Source organism: Narcine bancroftii, chromosome 1 (assembly GCF_036971445.1).
Source record: "Narcine bancroftii isolate sNarBan1 chromosome 1, sNarBan1.hap1, whole genome shotgun sequence".
NCBI classification, from domain to species: Eukaryota; Metazoa; Chordata; class Chondrichthyes; order Torpediniformes; family Narcinidae; genus Narcine; species Narcine bancroftii.
This window is the reverse complement of record NC_091469.1, coordinates 91,865,543-91,884,178: the sequence shown is the minus strand read 5'-3', so window position 1 is coordinate 91,884,178 and position 18,636 is coordinate 91,865,543. Positions and strand designations below refer to the sequence as shown.

Sequence of the window (18,636 nt, the reverse complement as noted above, 5' to 3'; positions counted from 1 at the left end):
AATCCCACTCATCTTGACCTTGCCCTTGCCACGACCCCCGATCCAAAGGTGCAGACGACCCCCCAAGAGCAGTGGACAGTAATGGCACCAGAGGTTTAGCCTCCTATCGCTGATTCTGGGAGTGGAGGGTGGGGGGGGGGGGGGTTCACATATCTGCTTATCAGAGGCTTAATCATACTGGCTCAGGAGGTTCCAAGTGACATCATGATGTCACAATACAATGATGTCATTTCGTACGTGTGAGGTTTTAAAAAGCTGCATGTAACTGAGTAAAATGACTTTTACTGAACTTTGACTTGACTACGTCTCATCATTTTCTCAACAATGAGTTGCATAGGAACTTCTTGCAGAGCAATGGCAAACCAAGTATTCTCTAACCAAAGGGTAATGGAGATCAGGGTATTTTAAGGTGATTTTTTTTTTGTGGGATCAAGGAACTGAAGGCAGAGGGGAGCTGGATAGAAGATAAGACCTGGGATAGATCATTCATGATCATATTGAATGGCAGGGCAGGTTTGAGGAACTGAACGGTCAACTTCTGTTTATATTTTCTGATCTAATTCATAAAGAAGGGTTGCTTTATTGAAGCTGCAAGAGTTCTTAACAGACCAATAAATCTAATAGCAGCCCCAGCACTGGAGTCATACTCACAGGAGTAAGTTATTGGTTGCTGGTTCTAATCACTTGTGTACATTTAGTTCTACTGCATTAATAGACTTGGGTGTCATATGTAACCACAGTAGCAATCAATACTTTCACACACATCTAGTGTTGTACGGAATAATGCAAGCTTTCCCTTTTATAATGCAAATCAATAATTCTTAGATAACTGAAAGAAGGAGGGAAACAAAAGCAATCAACAATGAATTTTCTTATTTTGGTCTGTTGAAATTTTATGTTGATTTTTCAAACATCTTGTATATTTTCCAGAAAATTTGCAATTTCTAGCTTTAAATGTGAAACTAATTTCATTTCAATGCTAAGGTGGTTTATGAAGCAATAACATAGATCAAATATTAATATAAGAGAAGCAGCAGACTTTGCAATAGATTGAAATTGGTTTTAATGTTATTTTTCTTCAGCAGAACCTTTAAAACCTCCTGAACCATTACCATAAGAAGAGGCTTGAATCTTCAACTAGTCAGTCTGATTCCCTTTGAAAGTTTAATCTTTTCCTTTGCTTTGACGTTTTATGAGTAAGTTTTATATTATCAACATGAAATAGTTCATATTCGGATTCATGTGACATCTTAATACATCCAGGAAGAAAACTAAATGTAATCTAATCTTTCAGGTTTTGAAGCAAAAGTCACTGAAATTTCATAACCATTTTCAATGGATTCAATATTTATTAGCCACATAGATTTAAAATATTATTGCTTGAGAGTCAAGTTCTCCAATAATCCTTTTCTCTTTGTTTTCTGCAGAAGCTTTTACATATTTGGAAGACTGCTGACAGATGATTTTTTATCATACTGTGTGGATTATCTGGGACTGTGGCTCACTCCATTGAGGTCTGGGTATGGGAAGAATATCCTGTTGATCACCAAAACTTTCAATTAAAAATTTTCAAATTTAAAATCTGTATTTCATGTTATCGCAAGTTAATATTTTTAAAGTATTGTATCCACTGAATTGCCCCTAAATTGTTGTTTGATATGGATTTTTTTTGGTGAGCAGCCTTACATCCCTTCTTGCAAATTAAAAATTGCATGTTCAGCAAATGAAAGTCATTAAAAAAACTACAGATGCTAGAAATCTGAAATCTCTCTTCCTCTCTTGCTCACTTTCAATCCATCCAGACCTCATCCTATCAGAGAAAACCCTCCTCTATTCCTTTTTTCTATGGTGCAGTCTGACTTGCTGAGAATTTACCATTTATATACATCATTGTCAACCTCCCTTTTGCCACGGAAAATGTTGAACATGCTGTTATCTCCCATAACCATGTCCATCCCTTCCTCCAGTAAGATTTTTAATTGAATCACAGATCAAAACCTAGAACTATAAAGTAACTAATGATAGCCTGGCAACCATGATTGGAATAGTCCATCCATCCTCATCATTCAGTCTTCCAAATGAACAATGATGAAACCAGTATTTTGACCCTTGTTCGACCTATAGATTGTTTCACATCCAGCTGTGATTAAGTAGGAATTTATTCCAAATAAACAAAGGGAAGACTGAACTTGCTACCTTCTGCCCCTGCTAAAAAATCTCCCCCATCCATAACTCCCAAATACATTTTTAAAAATGGACTGGTTGCTTCAATCATCTGTAATGTATTGATGAGTTATAGAATCTATGCAGAACTGATGGCAACATGAGTAGAATAAAGAGATGGGGATAAATGAGTGCTTGATCATTGGTATGGTCTCAATGTTTCTGTGGGTATGACGCTATGACTCCATAACTCCATCCTATATCTTGGCAGTTCCTGTAACCAAACTGGGCAATATTGGAGTCATATTTGATCTTGTGATATGGTTACATAGCCATCTTATCTCCTCCATTATAATGGCCTTCCTCACCTCCTCCCCTTTGAATTCCACTGTTACAATGTGCACTTTGCACAATATCTGTCATTTGTCATTGTGGTGTTTAAGGATTTTAGTAAGGCATTTAACAAGATCTCCCAAAAAAGACATTCAGGGAGTCATGAGGCGTGGGATCCATGGAACCTTGGCTCTATGGATTCAGAATTGGCTTGCATGTAGAAAGCAGAGAGTAGTAGCGGATTGTATGTTTTCTGCCTGGAGGTCAGTGACTAGTGAAATCCTGCAGGGATATGTTCTAGGACCCTTGCTTTTTGTGATATTATAAATCACCTAAATGAAGAAGCAGAAGGAGAGACAGTAAGTTTCCCAATTATATGAAGGTTGGAGGAGTTGTGGTTAGTTTTGAAGGTTGTCATAGGTTACAAAAGGGCACACCCAGAGTTGGGCAGAAAAGTGGCAGATGGTCATGAATCTCTGACTATTTTATTCAAGGTTATGCTGCAATAAGGAGGCTCTGGGATATCCAAGTACTGTTGGACTGATCACATGTATAAAAGTGATGTGCATTCCTTAGACTGACGGATCAAGTCTGCTGCTGAGAACCAACTGGAAGGCATTCCCTCTAAAAGTACTCAATCTTCAAAGAATTAATGGATCATCGGTCTATTTCATAATCTGGAATCTAATATCACTTTTAATACCACTAGCCTGTGACACAAAAAAGATTTAGATAGGGAAGATTCAGGAAAGAGAATCAGTCTCAAGCAAACAATCTATAACAATGGTATTAATGCAACTGAATTGACAGCTTTCAGACAAATAATTGCTTTCTTTAATGTTCGTCAAAATTCATTTCCTGTGTGGGCTTAGAATAGAACATTTCATTTGTGGTGTCAGCATTGACGCTAATCCAGTTCATGTACCAGCCTGAATAAAATGAACTGTGAAGCTCTGTTTGTGTTGTGTAACAAAGCCCAAATTCAGGGTGCATCTGTACACTGAGCTGCTGGGATTTTTTACTGCTGTTGTTGTTTCTTCAAATGCGAGGGTCTGTTTTATACCTTTCATAGCGTTCATTCACAATTTTGTCCTATCTCTAGCTTCAGTTACTACTTTGAGTGTTAATCCACCGAAGCTGGAAATTTTACAATACTTTGGTTTGTATTCCATTAACAAATGGACAACATCCTTCAGAAGCTGGAATAGGGGAAATAACTTTTTTTTTTTACACGCTGAATGCAGACATTTCCTATTAGCTAGGCTTTTAACATGGATTTATATTGTGTGAAGCATATTAATATTCATGAGAAATGTATCTTCTCTATCATTGGTGAAAGCTATTTCCAATGAAAACTCCCAGTGAAAAAATGGTTTGGAGTTTTAAAAAAATGAGAGCTTTGGATTTGATTGTCTCTCTGTAAGACAATTAAAGGTTTCGGATAATTAACACCAATCACTCCCTTTGTATCACCTCTCCAGTTTTTTTTTCCCTCTGTCCATTCAGAGGAAACAAAAACCCCTTTCACACTTGTATCCCAGTAAATTGGCCACTCAGTGTCTTGGGATAGGAATGGGGGTTTGGTCTTTCACACTAGACCACTTCTAACTGGGACACTGAATGCTTTCACATTTGCAAGACTTTATCCCCAGCATTTGGTCTGTTCTACCTTTAATAGGAAGTGCCTGCAATGCAATTGCCGGTATCACACTTGCCTGATCTCAACACCAATGTCTGCAGATACCAGGGATTGTACTACGGGTCGAGGCCAGTAATCCCCGATATTAGATGACATTATCTGATGCTGGCGTTGAGAAGATTTTGCTTTCACACTTGCAACTTTAAAGGTCGATTTGCGTTCGATTCCTGGGATCACTGGCAAATATGAAAGGGGCTTCAGAGAGCTAAACCCTGTGCACTTTCCCCTGCCTTTTTTTAATCTTTCTATCCTCTCCTCTCCCCACCTTTTGATTGCTTTTTACTTAATCCTTGACAAAGGGCTTGGGCCGAAACATTGGTTATAATCATTTGCTTCCTATGGATGCTCTATGACCTGCTGATTTCTCCAGCACTTTTGTGTATTGCACTACAGTCACAGTATCTGCAAACATCATATTCATGATGACTAGTTGGTATCCTTGACCAGCAACCCTTCTTCCCACCCCCCACCCACCCATCACTCCCTACCCCTTCAGCATTCTATGAGCTCACCTCTCCCTATCCACAGCAATCCCAGAGCAGTCAACAATTACTCTGACCATTTGACTAAATAATCAGCTGGAACCAAATCCCCTGTCTCTATCCCTTCTATTCTCAATTTTCTAGACCAACATTTTAATTTCCACCAAGCACTGTTGAAGAACAGAATGAAATGGCCTTTCCACATGTAAGGCTAACTGGCAGGAGGCCTTGTGCATTCCCATGTATCCCACTGAAAAACAGAGCACCCATTGGCCAGTGGCTGACACACTCCTTGCCATATGATAGTTTGTCAATTTCACACATTCCAGCTCCCATAAGCTGCAATGTGGCAACATCTGAGCAATGAATGCTACATGACAACCATTTCTGGCCAAGATGTTGGAGGAAACTCTGCTCTCTTCAACAGAAGCTTGCAGAAGTTTGGTAATGATATCAGAAACCCTGGCAAATTTCTAGTGAAAAATGTGCTGACCGGCTGTATCATGGTCTGGTAAGGGGACACCAATACCCCTGAGTGGAAAGCACTGCAAAAGGTAGGGAACACAGTGCACAACATCACATGAGAAACCCTCCCCACTATCGAGAAAATTTGCAGAGAGCGCTGCTGTGGGAGAGCAGCAGCAATTATCAAGGATCCACATCACCCAGCACACGCTCTGTTCTCATTGCTACCTATTAGGAAAAAAGTATAGGTGCTAGCATCGGACTCCTCAAGAACAAACTCAATCAGGGACTCATTTAAGGACTTATTTTTGCATTTTATTGTTTTTTTTTTCTCTCTGTATTGAACAGTCAGTTGTTTACATTTCTTTATTGGTTTACATGGGTATGTTGTGTACAGTTTTTTTTTGCACAAGTAATAAATAGTAATTCTGCCTTACCTGCAAGAGAAAGGAATCTCAGGTTTGTATGTGATATCATGTATGTACACAGACAATAAATCTGAAATCTGAAAATAGAGTCCTGGGATCTTTTAATCACAAAATAGCAAAAGGGGACGAGGTTTAACATCTCTTCAATAAACTGCACAAAATTAAAACACCTGGTTGACTTTATGATCCGCAGTTGAATTTGCATTTCAGTTTTGTACATTGCAATATGACAAAATTCAAGTTGTATAGCAGATAGGATTCTAGCTTTTAAAATATCCTTTTATTTCCATATTTTTTTTGATGGGAGTAAATCTTACCTTTAGTCTTTACCATTCTGGGCACTTTATGAAGTTATCGGGAGGAATCTTGGCCTCACGCATACATGTGTTTTGCATAAAGCCTGTCTCCTCTGGTGACTCACCAGAGGCCATTGGACACCTAATTATTATAATGATCAGGTGTCCAGACAAGCCCCCCGCAAGCTAGCCAATAAAGAACAAGGACAGCTTCAAAGCCAGGTGCAAGATGCAGCAAACAGCCAATGTGGGTCTTGATTAGTTAGTTCAGACTGAAAGGGAGGCTTTTCTCATTAGCTAAGGACCCTGATGCTAAGGACGACCTCACTGACAAAAGGCAAAGGAGGAAAAACCCAACACCCAAACCCAACCAACCAATTTTCCCCTGCAGCCGCTGCAACCATGTCTACCAGTCCCGCATCGGACTTGTCAGCCACAAACGAGCCTGCAGCTGACGTGGACTTTTACCCCCTCCATAAATCTTCATCCGTGAAGCCAAGCCAAAAAAGAAGGACCCTGATGCACCAACAATAACACCAAAGACTGAAGTTGAATGAACTAAAAGACTTTTATTAGCTTTAGAACAAAAGCATATCCATGCTGCTTGAGTGTTCTGCACTGGGCAGGGGCTGTGGAACATTCTGGAGTCTGTGCGAGGAGCCACAGGCACAGTCGGCCAATGGGTGAGCCCAAACAGATATACATTCTGTGGTTTACCACATTCACCACTTGTATTTTTTTTTAGTCCAGCAGAGTGAAGTGGTAATGATACAGCTACAAATTAAATCTATCAGTGGATTTTTTTTTGTTGCTGTGACTGTTGTAATTTGGGCTGCGATTGCATTGCAGTGGCAGGGAACTAGGCAGTCTAGGGTGCCTGTGTGCAATTGTTGGCGTTGGGCTGGTGGGTGTGTGGTAACAAGTCTGGTGGGCCTGCTCTGTGTTAGGGGTAAGGTAATGTGCTATGTGGGTGGCTAGGTGTGAGGGGGGTGTGGAGCCTCAGGGCCCCTGAGGGTGCCAAATCCCTAATGGAGACAGTGTCCTCATGCCCATCAGGGTATGCCATGTAGATGTATTAGGGGTTGGCATGAATGAGGTGGAGCCTTTTGACTAGAGGGTCAGACTTATGGCTCCTCTCATGTTTCAGGAGTAGAACTGGCCCTGGGTCATCAACCTGTAATTTGATGGTCTCTGATTGCATGATGGCTGAAGATACTGTGAAACAGTGTAGCCAGATTTTCAAATTGATAGAGGCCTTAGGGAATTGAGGGTCAATTTCCAGCTTTTCTGGCTTCAGGATCTGCTCCATTATAAAACTAAAGCTAATAAAATTGATGCACCATCAATAACACCAAAAGACTGAAGATGAACGAACAGATAAGTTTTTATTAGCTTTATAACACAAGTACATCCATACTGCTTGACTGTTCTTCACCGGGCAGAGGCTGTAGAACATTCTGGAGCCTGTGGGAAGAGCCACAAGCACCATTGGCCAATGGGTATACCAAACAGATAACAACATACAGTGGTTTACCACAGACGCCACATCTTGCTCTGCTTTACATCATTTGTTCTGTCTTGAGATTCTGTATCTCCTTCAGAGGTAAGTGGGGAAAAGATTGATTGGATTGCTCTGAGGAACCTGATAAATGAGTAACTGACCACCGTTTATAGCAGGGGTGTCAAACTCAAATTCACGGAGGGCCAAAATTAAAAACTTGGACTAAGTCGAGGGCCGAACTAAATATTTATTGAAAATTTTCAGCAACTTCTGCATGTTTTCTCTTCTTTCAACATATGTAATGTTAAACTTTTTCTTATTAAAATAAATGTTTAATAATAGTTTTGGATAAACTTTTTCATTGTCATTGGCCCATTTCCTTTAGCGTCTGAAACTGTGCACATGACGAGTCAATGAGGGATGATTAAAGCAGTGGTCTTCAAACTTTTTCTTTCCACCCACAGACCTCCTTAAGCAATCCCTTACTAATCACAGAGCACCAATGGCACAGGGACGCGAGTGGAAAGAAAAAGGTTGAGAACTGTTGGTTTGTGGTAACTCCACATCTGATTAGGTTAATTGTTAGGCAAGTGGTCAGAGAAGGACCCCCCACCACCCCAAGAAAGGCTTAAATCACAGGAACAAAATAAGCTTCCGTCTCACTGCTCCCAATCTTACACACAGTCCTGATGTGGAATGTGGGATCGCAGCTCCACGTTCACCCGAGTTCAGGTGCTGTCTGTGTGGAGTTTGTACGTTCTCCCCTTGTCTTGGACCAACAGGTCGGTCGCCTGACGAAGGCACCCGAACCCCCCTGTTGAAACGCCGGCATCCGGGGCGGTGGAGGAATTGGCTGAGAAGAGCGTGTTGCTCCCACCCCCCTCCCATGGTTGGAGAGGGATTAAACTGCGATCTCACGGCGCCGGGCACGTCTCCAACAAAAGGAGCGGGAGGCAGGGTCCGCCACACACGGAGCGAGGGGGAAGGCATCGCCAACGAGTCGTTCGGTCCGGCGTCGCCGCTGAAGCGGAGACCCAATGAGGATGGTCCCCAACTCCAGCCGCGTCTGTGTGCCGGACGGGCTGAGTGCGGCGCTCCGATCCCCAGGATTCGGGACTCTGAGATCCCTCCCCACCTCCGGCATCTTCATTTTCACCTTCAGTGTGCATGCGCTATACTGGCGCGGCGGCCAGCGGGCCAACTCTAATATATATTAAATATGATCTTGCGGGCCAAATATAATTATATCGCGGGCCAAATTTGGCCTGCGGGCCAGAGTTTGACATGTGTGGTTCATAGCATCAGGAAATACAGAAAAAAAAATCAATTTAAGAAGGAGAAAAGGCATTATGTAAAACCTAGTTGTGGGGAAAAAGGCAAGATAATCAGAAAAATATAGGGACATTTCTGTTATCTAGTAAATATTCCCCTTGTGAACATTTTGTATAGATGCTCATTCAAGTTATTGAGTTCTATTGCATTTGAAATAGGCCGTTCAACCCAATATGTCCATGCTGAACAAGCTATTCCCATTTCATTACATGTGTTCAACCAAAAGCACATGGAGAGCTTTTATACCCTAAACATTGTTTTACTGTGTTCTACTGACTTTTTAACAACCTCAGGGACATTGAGGATTGCAATATAACAATAGTTATATCAATTCCAGATCATTCATATTGCTGGTGAATTTGAACTAAACTGTTCTAAAAAAAGCCTGCTATATCATAACTCTTGGGCCAAGGATAGGTGGGGTTGGATTCTTATTTGTTAGCAATTTGGAACAATGATTGATGACTTCATTTTCCCAAAGAGAAATCAGGTGTAAGCATGATTAGTCACAGCAGACAGAGAGAACACATCTTTTCTGTCAAAAAACAAAATCCTACCATCAAGTGGCTCTTCTCTCATTGACTTTAAATAACAAGGTGTCATAAGGTGACCCTTTGTGTTGACAATCTATGCATAATATATACTTCTTATCACACGCGATTGGCACTAGGAATCTGGAGAGTACATTTTGATTTATTTCACATAAAAGACAATCACTCATCTGCAAGGAGAGATGTGATGTTATGATATTCAACCAACATAATACATTTTTGCTATTTGTGAGATTATGAGGTAGCCTTAATCTAAACTACTTCAGAGTGAAACAATGGATACCATACTGCCAGATGTAAGTGTTTACCATGGATATCCAATCACTATGCACCACCATCCCCCATACTGAAGGCCTCAAAGCCCTTTGTTTCTCTCTGGATAATAAAACCAACCTGTCCCTCTCATCACCAACCTCCTCTGGCTGGCAGAACCTGTCATCCTCAAAAGATTCTCCTTTGACTTACCCCACTTCCTCAAGGTTAAAGGGGTAGCCATGGATACCCACATGGGCCCCAGCTATGCCTGCCTTTTTGTTGGCTATATGGAACAATCGACACTACAAGCCTACACAGGCAAGGCCCCTCAACTTTTCCTCTGCTAAATCAATGACTAATTTGATGTTGCCTCATGTGACCATGACAAGCTCATTGATTTCATCCACTTTGCTCCCAATTTCCACCCTGAATTCAAATTTGCTTGGTTCATCTCTAACAACACTCTCCCTTTCCTCAATTTCTCTGTCTTCATTTCGGGACAAAAACTCTTGACAGGCATCTTCAATAAACCATCCAACTCCCACAGCTACCTCGACTACACCCCTTCCCACTCTATCCCCTGTAAGGATTCAATTTCATTCTCTCAATTCCTGCATCTCCATCATACCTGTACCTAGGATGTGGACTTCCGTACTAGATCATCAGAGATGTCCTCCTTCTTCAAACAACATGCGTTTCCCTCAACCGCAATCAACTTGGCACTCACCTGCATATCTTCCATTATCCGCAGATCTGCCCTGGCCCTCTCCGCCACTATGTGCAACAAGGACATGACTCCTGCTGTTCTAGCTACCACTTCACCAGCCTCCACATCCAACACATCCTCTTCCATTTCTGCCACGTACTACAAGATCTCTTCACTAGACACGTATTCCTCTCTCCTCCCCTCTCCACCTTCCTCAAGGATCACTCCCTTAGTGACATTCTTGTTCAGTCCTCCCTCCCCACCAATCGTTCCCTCAGGACCTAACTTTGTGACTGCAGGAGATGCTGCACTTACTCCCACACTTCCTCACTTACTATCATGTGGGACCCCAAACAGTCCTTCCAGTGAAGCTACATTTCCCTTGTTAATCTGCATGGGTCATCTACTGCATCCAATACTCCTGTTGTGTTCTCCTCAACATTGGAGTGACTAGATACAGACTGGGATATCGCTTTGTTGAGCACCTTGGGTCTGTTCGCCACAATAGTGTGGATCTACCAGTGGACACCCATTTCAATTCTCCATCCCATTCCCTTGCTGACATTCTTTTCCATGGTCTCATGCATTGCCAGACTGAGACCACCTGCAAACTAGAGGAACAACACCTCATCTTGTGACTGGGCACCCTCCAACTGGATGGCATTAGCATTAGTTTATCTAGCTTTTATTAAGCCCCCTTCTCACATCGCCTTTCACTATCTGTCTTTCCATTCCATCTCCTTTCACACAAATATGATAAATTCCTACCTCATCTGTTATTATATCCAATTAACACCTTTTGTTGGTCCGGATTCCTCCCGCACCCAGCATTGTTGGAATTTAAAATTTAAATTTAGACATACAGCATGGTAACAGGCCATTTTGGCCCATGTGTCCATGCTGCCCATTTACATCCAATTAACCTACAAGCCCCAGTATGTTTTGAAAGGTTGGAATAGGTTTTAATCTGAGACTTTCTGAGATTTCCTGCTTCTGGTCTATTCCTTAAAAAAAGAACTCAGCTATATATCTTTCACTTCTATCGAGCAAAAAAAGACTGGCTAAGTTGCTTCAGCATTTTGGTGTGCTTTGTCTAAACTACTTCAGAGACTGTCAAGAATGGAAACAATTCAATCACACCCAACTTTCAACACCAACTTAATTCCGAATGTGCTCAATAATCTTTAGGTTATTTTAATGTCTTCTGAGTATCATTTTATACCATCTGATTCCCTTTTCCTTTCCATTTTGTGACAGCTTTAATTAGTCATACTGATGAGCTTTTTTTTATCTGTAGTTGCATTTCCATTGGGATTATGTGCTGCCATCCAATTACTGCCCTCTTTGTTTGGAAGAATGAAATCTATGCACACAATAAAAGTAGGCAGATGAAAACTGAGCCCTCAAACTCAACTACAAAGTGTAATTACATTTAAATAGCCTTCCCTTATGTTCAACTGTTTGCATTTTGGTATTAAGGTGCCATGTAGCTGCTTCCTGGTGAACTTTGAATGACAGTTTCTCCAATTTAGGTGACCATATTTTGAAGAGGTTTTCCACTCATTGTACTTAGTGCAGGCTTCCTGGTGTTTAGTTGCTGCCATATGTGTTGCCTTTGTGTGACTTTGAATTGCAGAAAAAGAATGAAGAATTATACCATCAGCAATTGGGTCAATGCTGTTCATGTACTATTGACATAACTGACAGAATCTTCATTAATTTAGTTGAGATCAAAGGCAGAACAGTGGGTGAAAAACATACCAAAATGCTAGAGGAACTCAGCTGGTCTCCTCGAGACAAAGATAAATTGCTGACATTTTGGGCCTGAGCCCTTCTGCAAGGAAAAGTAGAACAAACAGAAGCAGGATATATCAGAAAGTCTCAGAATTCAAACCCACACCAACAATAACAATCATGGACAAGCTAGGACAAGCTTGTGCGAAAGGAGGTGGAATGAAGAGACAGAGATAGGGAAAGATGAATGAAAGCCAGAAGTCAATATTAATGCCATCTGGTTTGAGGGTATCCAGTCAGAAGATGGGTGGTCTCAGTCTGGCAGTGCATTAGATCATGGACAGGCATATCAGCAAGGGAATGTGATGGACAATTAAAATGGTGTCCACTGAGAGATCCATGCTATTGTAGTGGACAGAGCTGAGGTGTTCATCAAAACGATCTCTCAGTCTGTGTCCAGTCTCTCTGATATAGATGAGACTACAATGGGAGCACTGGATGAAGTAGATGACCCATGCAAATTCACAAGTGAAATGTTGATTCTCAAGGAAGGACTGTTTGATGCCCTGAATTGTGGTGAGGGAAGAGGTGTGGGTGGAAATGGAGTACCATCTGTGGTCACAGGGGTAGGTCCCAAGGGGAGAGAGGAGTAGACAAGGGAGTCACAGAGGTAGTGGCCCATATGTAAAGCAGAGAGGAGAGGAGAGGGGAATATGCATCTAGTGGTGGGATCACATAGTAGGTGATGGAAATGGTGGAGGAGGATGTGTTGGAAGCAGAGGCTGGTGATATAGTAGGAAACAACAAGAGGACTTCTGACCTTGTTGTACGTGGGGTTGTGGGACAGGGCAGATGTGCAGGTAATGGAGGATATGTGGGTGAGTGCCGAGTTGATAGTAGTAGAGGGAAAGCCATGTTGGTAGAAGAAGGAGGATATCTCCGATGACCTGTTTGGAAATCCTCATCCTGGATGCAGATGCAATGGAGATGGAGGAATTAAGAGAATGGAATGGAATCCTTGCAGGGGATAGGGTGGGAAGAGGTGTCATCAAGGTAACTATGGAGAGTTGGTGGGTTTATAAAAGGTGGCTATTGAGAGTTGTTTCCAGAGATAGAGACAAAGAGATCAAGGAAAGTGAGAGTGTTGCTAGAGATGGACCGTGAATTTGAGCTCAAGGTCGAAATTGGCAGCAAAGTAGATAAAGTCAATGAGCTCATCAAGAGAACATGAGGTAACACGAAAGTAATCATTGATGTAGCAGAGGAAGAGTAGAGGGTCCTTGCCTGTGTAGACTTTTTGTAGTTGTGTACTCTGTGTAGTCTTTCAAATGAGAATTTTCATGCCAGATCATTAGAGATGTCCTGCTTCTTCAAGCAACATACCTTTCCATCTGCCACTATGAACTTGATGCTCACCTGCATATACTCCATTATCCACACATCTGCCCTGAACCCCTCCACTTCCATGCACAACAAATACAGGATTCCTCTTGTCCACACCTACCATCCAACCAGCCTCCATGTCTAACACATCCTCCTCCAACATTTCTGCCACTTACTGTGTGATCCCACCACTAGATACTATTCATTTCTCCTCCTTCTGCAGGGACCAATCTCTCTGTGACTTCCTTGTCCATTCCTCCCTCCCCACCAATCATCCTCTTGGAACCTACCCTTGTGACCACAGGAGATGCTCCACTTGCACCTGCATCTCCTCCCTCACCATAATTCTGGGCCCCAAACAGACCTTCCAAGTGATCCAACTTTTCATTTCTGAATCTGCATGGGTTATCTACTTCATCCGGTGCTCCCATTGTGGTCTCCTCTACATTGGAGAGACTGGATGCAGACTGAGAGATCATTTTGTTGAGCTCCTCAGGTCTGTCCACTGCAATAGCAATAGCATTTCAATACTAAGAACAGCACCTCATCATCTGACTAGGCACCCTCCAACCTGCCTTTCATTAAACTTCTACCTCTGTCTCCCCATCACCTTTCCATATTTCTGCCTCTCCATTCCATCTACTTTCACACAAATGATAAATTCTTACCTAGCCCCTTATTATATCAAATCAAAACCTTTTGTTGGTCTGGATTCATCCACCATTGTTTGAATTGAAACTTTCTGATATATACTGCTTCTGTCTTATTCTACTTTTTCCTTGAAGAAGGGCTCAGGCCTGAAACGTCAGCAATATATCTTTGCTCAAGGAGCTGAAAAGACCAAATAGGTTGCTTCATCATTTTGGTGTGTTTTTACTATAATCACAGTATTTGCAGACTTTAGTGTTTCATTCAGAATAGTAGATGAACACAGATGGAGGAACAAGTTTCAATCGCACGGTATAGTTTTTTTTGAAATTAAAAAAAAAATTCTTTGTATTATTACAGAAAAAAAAAACAATGAATAGTACATTAATCAGATATCCATATCCAATTATACAAAAAACTTTTATATTTTTCTTCCCAACCCCCCTCCCACCCAAAAGTAAGAAAAAAGAAAGAAAAGAAGGAAACACCTTCCATTTAAAATACAAAAATAAAGAAAGAATATATGAAAGAAGTACTTCAATTAGATGAAGAAATAATGTAATTGGAGAAGGAAATTCAAGTACATAAAGATGAGAAGAGAAAATTGTTGAATAAATTAAGACTTAATGTTGTGCAGACTTATAGAGTAGAGAGAGATATAATAAGATCATGATAAAACTATTCTGAGTTGGGTTAAATGGCTTATAAAGTTTTAGCATGGCAATTAAAAACGGAACAAATTTCTAGAACAATAATTGCAACTAAGAAATTATCAGGACAGATAACTTATAAAATGCAGGAAATAAATGATAATTTTAAAGATTTTTATGGCAAACTTTATCCTTCTGAATAAATGAAAGATAATAATAAAATAAGAGATTATTTGAGACAAGTAAAATTACCTCTGTTAAAGGAGGATGAAAAGTTAAGATTGTCTGAGAATTTTTTTTCAGGAACAGAAGTTTATGAGACCCTAATGTCTTTACAGAATAATAATGCACTAGGTGAAGATGGTTTTCCACCTGAATTTTATAGAGTTTAAGGAGCTATTAATACCTCTATTAATGAAGTTATTAGATCAATTGAAAGAGGTTCATGATTTATCAGATTAAAAAAAAAGAATTGATAACTGTAATTCCAAAAAAAGGAAATATTGTTTACAGCCATCCTCATATAGACCTATATCATTATTGAATACAATCTATAAAATTGTATCAAAATTGTTAGCTAATAGATTAGTGGAATTTTTGCCAAAATTAATAAATTTAGATTAAACTGGTTTTATTAAAAATAGAAAAGCAGCAGTTAATATAGTTAAAAGTTTAAGTTTGATAAATATAGAACAAACTAGGAAGACTCCCGCGTCAGTGGTAGCATTAGATGCAGAGAAAGCATTTGATCGATCAGAATAGGATTTTTTATTTGAGACACAATGCTTTTGATATTTCAAATACATTTATAAATTGGATAAAGGTGTTATAAGGTCAAGAAAAAGGAAAAGTGATTACAAATAATTAAATCTCCCAACCCTTTTTGAACGAAAGATCTTCTAGACAAAGTTATGCATTATCACCCTTTTTAATTGCATTATCAATTGAGCCATTGGCAAAAGTAATCGGAACTGACAATGAAATTAAAGGATTTTAAGTCAGTAATAAGGAACATAAAATTAGTTTCTTTACTGATAATGTTATAGTATATTTAACAAGACCAGAAATATCTTTAAATAAGTTGAATGAGAGATTAAAAAAATATATTGGTTAGTATCAGGTTATAAAATGTTAATGTTGATAAAAGTGAAATAATGCCCATGATGGACATGGATTGCTCTCAATGAAAGATATTGATAACATTTAAATGGCAAAATGGAGCAATTAAATATTTAGGAAACAAAATTAATAGAAATATTTAAAATTTTTTTAAAGTTAAGTTATTTACCTTTTTTTTAAAATTGGAAGAGAGTCTGAAAAAATGGAAAGATTTACCAATAACATTAATAGGATGAGTGAATTGTATTAAAATGAATATTTTTAGAAGAATGCAATATTTGTTTCAATCATTGCCCATTCATGTACCACAATCCATTTTTTTCAAAATTTGAATAAAATTATACATGAGTTTCTTTGGAAAGATAAGATGTTGAGAATTAGTTTAGAAAAATTAATGTGGAAATTTGATAACGGTGGACTAAGACTACCAAATTTTAAGAACTTTTTAAAACAGCCAAGTTGAGGTAATCGCACAATATTGTTGATGGATCTTCATAGTTCCTAGAATGTCCTTCTTGTCTGTTAAGCTTCATTGGTGTATTGTTCAATATGAATGAAAATTGAAGCCAAAAAAACTGCAATTTCAATTTGTGGCATTTTCTCTAATTACCTGAAGATCGGTGTCAGAACTGAAATGTTAACTCGGTTTCTCTTCTCACTGAATGGCCTGATCACTTGAGCATTTCCATCATTTTCTTTTTTTTTTTGTTTATTTTAAATTAGGCAAAAAAACCCAGAATTCATACAATGGAATATTGCTGATTGGAAGAGTTGACTCAATTCAAAATCAGTGTTAAAATAAGCCAACTGAGGGATATTGTTGGGACTATTTGAGTAAAATACACAAATATGCAGGAGAAACTCAGCAGGTCACATAATATCCACAGGAAGTAAACAGTTAACAATATATCAGGCTTGGGCGCTTCATCAAGTAGATTGAACACTGTGTGATCTGCCGAGTTTCTCCAGCAGGTTTGTGTGAAGAAAACAAGTAGTCAGATTCTGTGTTGATAACAGGAAGTGCAATAATCCATAGTTTAAAAAAAAAGACATATTCTGTGGGATTCAGTCTGTGGATTGGCCTGCAAGCTCACACCAAGACACAAGAGAAACTTGTCCGTGAACTACTCTTTGCAGACGATGCCGCTTTAGTTGCCCATTCAGAGCCAGCTCTTCAGCGCTTGACGTCCTGCTTTGCGGAAACTGCCAAAGTGTTTGGCCTGGAAGTCAGCCTGAAGAAAACTGAGGTCCTCCATCAGCCAGCTCCCCACCATGACTACCAGCCCCCCCACATCTCCATCGGGCACACAAAACTCAAAACGGTCAACCAGTTTACCTATCTCGGCTGCACCATTTCATCAGATGCAAGGATCGACAATGAGATAGACAACAGACTCGCCAAGGCAAATAGCGCCTTTGGAAGACTACACAAAAGAGTCTGGAAAAACAACCAACTGAAAAACCTCACAAAGATAAGCGTATACAGAGCCGTTGTCATACCCACACTCCTGTTCGGCTCCGAATCATGGGTCCTCTACCGGCATCACCTACGGCTCCTAGAACGCTTCCACCAGCGTTGTCTCCGCTCCATCCTCAACATCCATTGGAGCGCTTTCATCCCTAACGTCGAAGTACTCGAGATGGCAGAGGTCGACAGCATCGAGTCCACGCTGCTGAAGATCCAGCTGCGCTGGGTGGGTCACGTCTCCAGAATGGAGGACCATCGCCTTCCCAAGATCGTGTCATATGGCGAGCTCTCCACTGGCCACCGTGACAGAGGTGCACCAAAGAGAAGGTACAAGGACTGCCTAAAGAAATCTCTTGGTGTCTGCCACATTGACCACCGCCAGTGGGCTGATATCGCCTCAAACTGTGCATCTTGGCGCCTCACAGTTTGGCGGGCAGCAACCTCCTTTGAAGAAGACCGCAGAGCCCACCTCACTGACAAAAGGCAAAGGAGGAAAAACCCAACACCCAACCCCAACCAACCAATTTTACCCTGCAGCCGCTGCAACCGTGTCTGCCTGTCCCGCATCGGACTTGTCAGCCACCAACGAGCCTGCAGCTGACGTGGACATTTACCCCCTCCATAAATCTTCGTCCGCGAAGCCAAGCCAAAGAAAAGAAAGTGTATAACACCAACATGGTAATTGAAGGATTTTTATGACAAAGGCCTTTTTGCAGACATTATTAACCAGTACCACAGGAAGCCTAGAAGAGGTCTGAGCTAAACATATTGTTCAGTTTTTGAAGAGTATAAAATGTAAAATATGAATGTGCAATCCTCCCTAATTATGTCTCATGCAGACAGTCCAGTGTTATAACAACAGAGTGTCATATAACTAATGTGGATATTTTGTTCTGCACCTTTCCAAGTGTATTGATTGTCTTGTTGTATTGTGATTGGAATAATGGTAACAATTTATCCAAGCTTCTTTTCAAGTTAGTTTTTACTTTGCAACAGAAGGTAAGATAAATGATGAGAGATTTTATGTTCTATCTTTAAATTTGACTCTCCACTTTATTCTACAAGATATATATGGGTTTTTTTTTGGTCCCCCAACAACTTACAGCTCAAGCTTCCTTGCAGGGATATCCATCATCTTTTTACGTATTCTGCATTTATTGACATATTTTCATATTTTCTCAATTCATGCTAACTGCACCCACAATTTGATGTTTGATGCAAATATTAGAATTGTAGTTTTGATCCTGGAGCCTAAATCATTTACATAAATGTCTTTGCCATGACTCCAATGGAATGCTACCTTCGTCAGAGCTTAAATGCAACTTTCTGCTTCTTGATTACCAGCCACTTAGTTTCTTTTTCTCCGAAGTACCAATTTTGATGTTGGTCATTTGTGAAAATATTTTGAAAGTAGAAAAAGTCA

At 40.3% G+C, this 18,636-nt stretch overlaps 1 long non-coding RNA gene across 2 annotated transcripts in view; it reads left to right on the top strand.

Annotated features, from left to right (window-relative positions):
* Positions 1-255: 255 nt before the first annotated feature.
* Positions 256-18,636, top strand: part of LOC138740339 (uncharacterized) — a 31,351-nt gene continuing 12,970 nt past the window's right edge. Inside the window, exons 1-3 of one of the 2 annotated variants that reach the window (XR_011342871.1) lie at positions 256-409; positions 1,083-1,196; positions 1,428-1,520. This is a non-coding gene — a long non-coding RNA (uncharacterized lncRNA). Of the gene's footprint in view, positions 410-1,082; positions 1,197-1,427; positions 2,103-18,636 lie in introns of those variants that run through there. The other variant, XR_011342859.1, reaches the window with a different exon arrangement.